Genomic DNA, 7,500 nt, shown 5'->3' with positions numbered 1-7,500 from the left:
TTCTCATTATGATTAGACGGGTTTTCAAAAGGGTTTCTCCATTTAATAATGTAGAAACCTTGATAATCTGCCTCTAGAACCATAAAAGGATTCTTAAAAACCGATATAACTTTAACTAGAGCCTTTTGGAAGTAGTGGAGATGTGGCGCAGGACTTGTTTCAGAATATGGTCGTAGTAGTCCAGTTGTTGGTCCTCGCAGTGTGTTAACCCTGGTGCTCCCTTCATTACAGGAAAAAGGAAAAGAAAAAGTTGAAAATTGAGTCACGCGTGGAATATTCTGTCAGACAACATTGATACCAAACTTGTGAAGTGAAATAGTGAACATCTCACGAAAATAAACAGTGCATTCATACATGGAATATTTTTTTTACTTTTCTTTTATCATTGCAGGAAGATTTGCACAAGATAAGACGAGTGGTTGACAATTGCACAGCTTACACTTGTACTTGAGTTATGGCTGGAAATTGATGAACAGCAAAATGTTAATAATAAGATAAAATTGCAAAAGCTATTCAAAACTGCAAGGGCATTGTGTTTTATGGAAATGAGATTTTTCGTGTTAAAAAGTGAAAGTAAGATAGAAATAAATTGATAAAAAAAAAGAGATTAAGCTTAAATAATAATAATAATAATAAAAGATAAATTGATATAAGAAAATAGAATATGCAAGATAAAAAGTGAAATAAATTGATAGAAGGAAAAGAGAATAAACTTCAGATAAAAATAACAGATAAGATAAATTGATAAAAATAAAAATGAAATAAATAAAACAGTGATATTAAGAAAATTTCCAAGCATAATTATTTTTTGAGTGAATATAAAAAGTGTAAATGAAAGAAATAGGAACAAATGAAAATAATCAACAGAAAATAAGAGTTTGACATTATAGAAAATAAGGACAAAAAACAAAGAGAACGAAAGTAATTCCAAAGAAAACGAGAAACTAAAGAAAATGGAAGGCGGGAGAGAGAGGAGCAGCCTGACCTCTCCTGACCCCCACTTCCTGTGCCCCCCGCTCGCCTGTGTATGACCTGACCTCACATTTTGACCCCCTCTCCTTCCCCCTTCTTCAAAACACTGCCTTTTTTATTGCTTTGTGTATTCTTGTAGTCAATTATTGTAGTTTAATTTGTTATGTGCTTTTATATTTTTTATATTGAAAGTGTTGTGAAATTCACATATTTATAATATAAGTCTTATTATTTTTTTTACCAGTTGTTTTTTACTTGAAAAAAAAAAGCTTGCAAATTTGAAATATCTTGATCTTTTCTCTTTTAACTTCTGTGGTGAACGTTTATTAAAATACAAACTAATCTTGTCAAAATTGTAACAAGTTCAGAATATTTCGCTTCTCTTTACGTAAAATTGAATAGATCATTAGATATTATAAATATTTCAGAATTTTTCGTTTGTTTTATATGAGAAATTGAACTGAATGAACGTCAAGTATCACCACCACTTCAGAATATTTCGATTTTTTATGTATGGAAAATTGAACTGACCTTTAGATATTATCACTTTATAATATATCGCTTTTTAATGTGTGAAGTTGAAAATTGATCATTAAATACTGTCATCATTACATGACATTCCATTTCTGTAATACTAATAAGTTATAATTTCATTGTCGTAGGAATTCTTGAAAAAATATAGGCCATAATTATTTTTTGAGTCTAGTTCACTTCGGTAAGAGAATAGATAAATAAATAAATAAATAATAACGCCATAATTAATTGTCTAGTGTATAGTTTAAATCTAAATAAGAACAAATAAATAAATAGACAAATGGTAACACCGCAATTAATTGTTTTGTTCAACGTGTAGCTCATGTCGATAAAACCAAATACACTTATCTAGCAGACAACAAGTCCAGTAGTTGTTTAGTAAGCGTGGATGTGGTGGGGGTTTGCTGTGGTTCACGTGCACTGCCACCAGCGAGAGAGAGAGAGAGAGAGAGAGAGAGAGAGAGAGAGAGAGAGAGAGAGAGAGAGAGAGAGAGAGAGAGAGAGAGAGTCAAATATCCAACTCGTTTATAAGGAATGTAATCGTTTAACACAACAAACCAATACTTTCTTCAGTAACTAAGTGCTGAGTGTAGAGATTTGAATGGCAACACTGCATGGCCGCGCATCTGGCAACACTGCATTCAAATATTAGGCGTTCACGCTTGATAAAATTTTAATAACCTCAAAAAATACTGTAATAAATTTCTAGTAAGAATTTCAATAGTCATTCAATAAAACTACAATAGAACTTCGATAGATATTCAATGAAATTACAATAAGAAATTCTGTAGCTATTCAGTAACACTTTAATAACAAAAATCTTCAATAAAACCTCCGTAAACCTCTATATTGGAATTGCTTACCTTAGATTATTTGTATATGAAGTTAAAACCTCTTTTAAAATGGTTACGAAATAATAGAACACTAATGAGTCTGTTGTTATGATAAAAAATAAACCATTTAGATTTGAAACGCACACGAATGTATAAAGTGAAACAAATAATTAAGTAAAATGGCCAAAGGAAGATGTAAAGTTATTATGAAAGCATTTTGAAGTAATATTAGGTTACGTAAAATGTAAAGAAAATGATTATTGTTGAGAAAATATTAAAAAGTGTCTTTGAAAATGTTAAATAAGGTCAGTAGCTGATTTTTACTTAATTTCTTACCTTTCTGTGTTCTGCTACTACTATTACTACTACTACTACTACTACTACTACTACTACTACTACTGCTACTGCTGCTCCTGCTGCTGCTGCTGCTGCTGCTAAGGTGTTATACTGAGCTTCCAATATTGTGTTCTCTCTAAACTTAGTGTGTTGGAAACAATTAATCCAACGCCACACTTTTTTTAAATGTTTTGAAGTTTGTGAAAAATGCCTTAACCATGTAAAAAATGTGTTAACTTTATAAAAAAAAATGTCATAATGATATGAAAAATGTCTAAAATTTATGAAAATATCTGAAATGTGTGAATAAATATCTTCATTATAGGAAAAATGTCTTCATTATGTAAAAATGTCTAAGCTTTATGAAAATATCTAAACTTTATGAAAGTAACGTCTTTATTGTATGAAAACGTTTAAACTTATGAAAAGATGTCATGCTTGAATGAACATTTCTAAAAATTTATAAACAATATTCTTAACTATATGAAAAGTTATTGAGAATGAAAAATGATCTGATTGTGATGTGAAAATATTCAAACTTTATGAAAATTTTCTTAGAGAAAAACGTCCAGATTGTTTTGAAATAAATGAAAATACATTAAGTCCGTGGGAATTTCTGAACTCTATAACGTAAATAGGAGTTCTGTAAATTCAGACATTGCTGTGATAAAGGAAGACATTGATTAGTTTTAATATTTTGAAAAAAATAATAAAATAATATAAACATTAACTGTTAATAAAGAAAATCGAAATACTTATTGAGGAATTGTCAAAAAATAATTAATGTAAAAGTAAAAAAAAAAAAAAAATATTCGTTAAAAAAATAATATCGGAAAAAAAAACTAAGATTTAAAAACAAAATCGAAATATTGCATAAAAGAAATTGTGTAAAATTAACAACTGTTAACTGTTAATAAAAATTTTAAATACTTCATGAAAAAAATGTTAAAAATATGAATATTAACTATCTGTAAAAACTGGAAATACTTAATGAAAACAAGCTCTAATGATGACTGTTTTTATATTGTAAATGAACGATGGTGATTATTCATTGAAAAAAAAAAAAAAATGAGAGAGGAGTTTGTTAATTGATTAACGTTTTTAAACTTTTTAACACTGCCTGTTCAAACTCAACATTATGAGAAAGTTGAGTGAAATGAAAAGGAAATGTAGCTGTTAACCAATAGTTTGTTTAATTTATTTACATAAAAGAAAAAAAAAAGCTTTCCAGTCAAACACAAAATTATAAAGGAAACAAAAAGTGAAATAATATGAATTTAGAACTGGAAAAGATTTTGAACTTGAACTTAAATAATAAGATAAAAAAAAATAAATAATAATATCATAAACTAAGATGAGAAAACAGTGAAATTGAATAATACATTTACTGAAGAATGCAATAATAATATGCCAATACGTGAAAAATAATACTTTAGAAATTATTACAAAAACATGTGGAAGGCTTCTGAAAATTCTATAGATTTGTGATAAAGAAAAAAAATCAGTAACAATTCACCAAAATGAGATGAAACAAAGTGAATTATACAGCCGTTTTTAAATTGTTTTGTTTTTCCTTTGTTTTGTTTTTGTTTGGAGTTTTAAATCTTTTTTTTTTTCTTCACTTTGTCCTCCTCCTCCTCCTCCTCCTCCTCCTCCTCCTCCTCCTCCTCCTCCTAATACAAAGGGGCCTTCTTAAAAAAAAATACATTCAAGTAATACAACAATATCAACAACAACAACAACAACAACAACAACAACAACAACAACAGTGTATAAGACGAATTACTGAATAAAATGTGTATAATATGAATAACACTTTAACTTTGACTCGATGAATGGAAAGTGATGTATAAAAATAGTGCAAGATTAGTGTGCTGTTGTGTGCTGTTGAAAAGTGTGAAAATAAGGTGTGTTTGTGTGCTGAAGTTAATTAAATAAATGAGGAAAGTGAGAAATGAATGAATAGGCTGGAAGATTAATGGATAAAATGGGAAATAGGTGAATGAAGGGAAAATGAATTAATGAAGTGAAGAAAAAAAAAAATGAATAAATGAATAAAAATAATTGTTGCCTCGTGTTATTTTGAAAGGCAAGCAAACATTCATACAACTGTGAAATTAGTGAATAACAAAAACGAAAGTGGTTCATGAGGAAAAATACAAAGAATCGGAAAAAAAAGGTTCAATTGATGTAGAAGAAAGGAAAAGAAAGGAAGAAAAGTTTACCGTATGTTATCTTTTTATTTTTTTTATTTTTTTGAGGTGAAAAAAACTCCTTATTCAATTAAAACTAGTTAATGGTATAAAAAAAATATTCATTGAAAAAAAATGAAGATTTTTAAGAAAAATCGTTGATGAAAAGGACAAACAAAAATTTGGAAACTTATTTAAATCTATTTACACATTAAGCAGTTGAATAAATTAGCCACGAAAAAAAAAATAAAATAAAATAATAGAAAATAGAGAAACCCCGAAGAATTTGAGAGAAAAAAAAAAACTTACCTGCTTAAATTCGATTAGAAATAATAATAATAAAAAAAGAAATCAAAGATAGGACTGTGCTTATGATATACAATAAAAAAAAAAAAATAACAATTCATAAAAAAGTGAAGTGAAAAAAAAGGTGACATTTTTATCGTAAATTTGACATGTGGGAATATTAACTTGCAACATGATGAAGAAAAAAAGTTAAATACATATTAACGAAAATAAACAAGTAGTGATATCAAAACAGTGAACCATTAAGAAAAACCACAACAATTTATATATATGCATGTAAACGCGTATGTATGTATGCATGTATGTATGTTTGTATGTATATAAACACATTTTGTAAGAAGGAAAAAACAAACATTTATACATAGAGCAAGAAATTAAGTGACTTGTTCAAAAAAAAAAGCTAAAAAAAAAAATAAAAAAAAGAACACTACAATCTTTCATATCAGACATTTAACACTCGCTCAACGAAAAAAACAACATTAGTAATAAGACATGTGCTCAAGTGGCAGGTGTGTCGTCAGGTGTGCGAGGTGTGCCAGGTGTGTCAGCAAGAGATGCAGGTGTGTGCTGTGCTTCAAGAGGCGCCAAGAGGAGGAAGAGGAGGAATGTCACGTCACAGCCATTTGAGAGAGACGAGGAGAGGGAGCGTGCTGTCTGTGGCCTTTCTGTGGTGACGAGAGAGGGAAGCAAGAGGAAGAAGAAGATAAAGAGGATTTTGTGACTCGGTAGGAAAGGAAGGAGAGAAGAGAAGATTTTGTGATTCGTTAGGAAAGTAAGAAGAGAAGAGGAAGAGGGAGGAAGGAGAAGAATTTCCTTTAACCAGATCAAGACGGTAAAAAAAAAAGAAGAAAAAAAGAAAACAAAAGAAACCACGTTCACATTTGGAGGAAAAAAACAAAAAAAAAATAAGGAAAAAATAATAGATAAAGCAAGATACAGGAATACAAAAGGAATTCAAACGAGAACAACTGAGATTCCTTCAACCAAGAAACTTAAAATTACTTAAATACAAAACCACGTTCATAAAGGAATTAAATAAAAAAAAAAAACGAATCTAAAACACAAAGCAGCGAAAATAAACAGACGAGGAATTCAAATAAACACAACTGAAATTCCTTTAGCCAAGAAATTCAAATAAAAAAAGGGAAAGAGAAAATTACCCTCAATAAAATAAGAGGGAGAGAGAGAGAGAGAGAGAGAGAGAGAGAGAGAGAGAGAGAGAGAGAGAGAGAGAGAGAGAGAGAGAGAGAGAGAAAGTATTGTGACATTAAACTCGAAATCGAATCAAATTACAAGAAGAAAAATAAGAAAAAAATAAATAAACAAATTCATGCCATTAACTAAGAAAAATAAATAAATAAATAAAAATAAAAATTGAAACAACTTTAATTCCCTCGCCAGCAAAACACGAGGAATTAAATAAAAGAAGGAAAAGAGGCAAAACACTTAAAAAAAAAAAAAAAAATTGAAAACTAACAGAAGGAAGAATTTTAAGACCAGAGAGAGAGAGAGAGAGAGAGAGAGAGAGAGAGAGAGAGAGAGAGAGAGAGAGAGAGAGAGGCCTTTTACTCAGACCAAAGACCATTTTCTTGGGATCTAGTGAAGGGGAGACATTTTAATTTCGGTCTGGGCAGTAAAGGAAGAAGGAAGGAGTGAAAGAAGAAAGAGAAGGAAGGGAAGTGAAGGAGAAAAGGAGATATATTGATAGACGAAGGAAGGGAGGAAGGAAAGCAGTGACAGAAGGAAGGAAGGAGTGAAGGAAGAAAGAGCAGCAAAAAGAAACGAAGGAAAGAAAGAAAGAAGAGTAGACAAAGAAAGACAGTGAAGGAAGGGGAAAGGAGATATAGAAAGAAGAATTAAAGGAAAAGTGAAAGGAAACAAGAGAGAAGAAAAAAAGGAAGAAAAAAGAAAGAAGGAAGAAATAAAAGTGAAAAGAGAGCAAGGAAGGAAGAAAGGAGAGTAAAAAAAAGAGAGGCAGAAAGGAAGACGAGTGAAAGAGGAGAAAGAAAGAAAAGGCAAAGAAGAAGAACACAAACAAAACCAGTGGAAATAAAGAACTGAAAGAAAGAAGGAAGCAGGACAAGTGAAGGAAGGAAGGAAGGATGGAGTGTGGTGCCTTCTACCCTCTGGCCTCCTGCTGCTGCCTCCTCCTGCTGCTCCTCGCCCAAGCAGGAGGGAAGCAGGTACACAGTATTATAAAGGTATTTGTTTTAGTTAGTGTCTCAATGGTTCCGTTTTCTTTGATTTTTTTTCTCACGTCGGTTATTTTATTTTTATTTAGTTTTTTTATTGATTTTGATGGTGATTTTTTTTATTTTGCATTTTTA

The 7,500-nt window shown here is 30.2% G+C and overlaps 1 protein-coding gene across 6 annotated transcripts in view; it reads left to right on the top strand.

Moving 5' to 3' along the window:
* The window catches only part of LOC135094799 (mucin-2-like), a 28,700-nt gene that overhangs the window by 6,300 nt on the left and 14,900 nt on the right, over nt 1-7,500 (top strand). For 2 of the 6 annotated variants that reach the window (XM_063995199.1, XM_063995194.1), the window contains exon 2: nt 232-7,374. The gene's annotated coding sequence lies outside the window, so the exon portion shown is untranslated. The remainder of the gene's footprint in view (nt 1-231; nt 7,375-7,500) is intronic. The other 4 variants (XM_063995197.1, XM_063995198.1, XM_063995195.1 and 1 more) reach the window with 3 other exon arrangements.

The sequence above is a fragment of the Scylla paramamosain genome, chromosome 46 (genome assembly GCF_035594125.1).
Source record: "Scylla paramamosain isolate STU-SP2022 chromosome 46, ASM3559412v1, whole genome shotgun sequence".
Classification (NCBI taxonomy): domain Eukaryota; kingdom Metazoa; phylum Arthropoda; class Malacostraca; order Decapoda; family Portunidae; genus Scylla; species Scylla paramamosain.
This window is presented reverse-complemented; position numbering and strand designations above follow the sequence as displayed.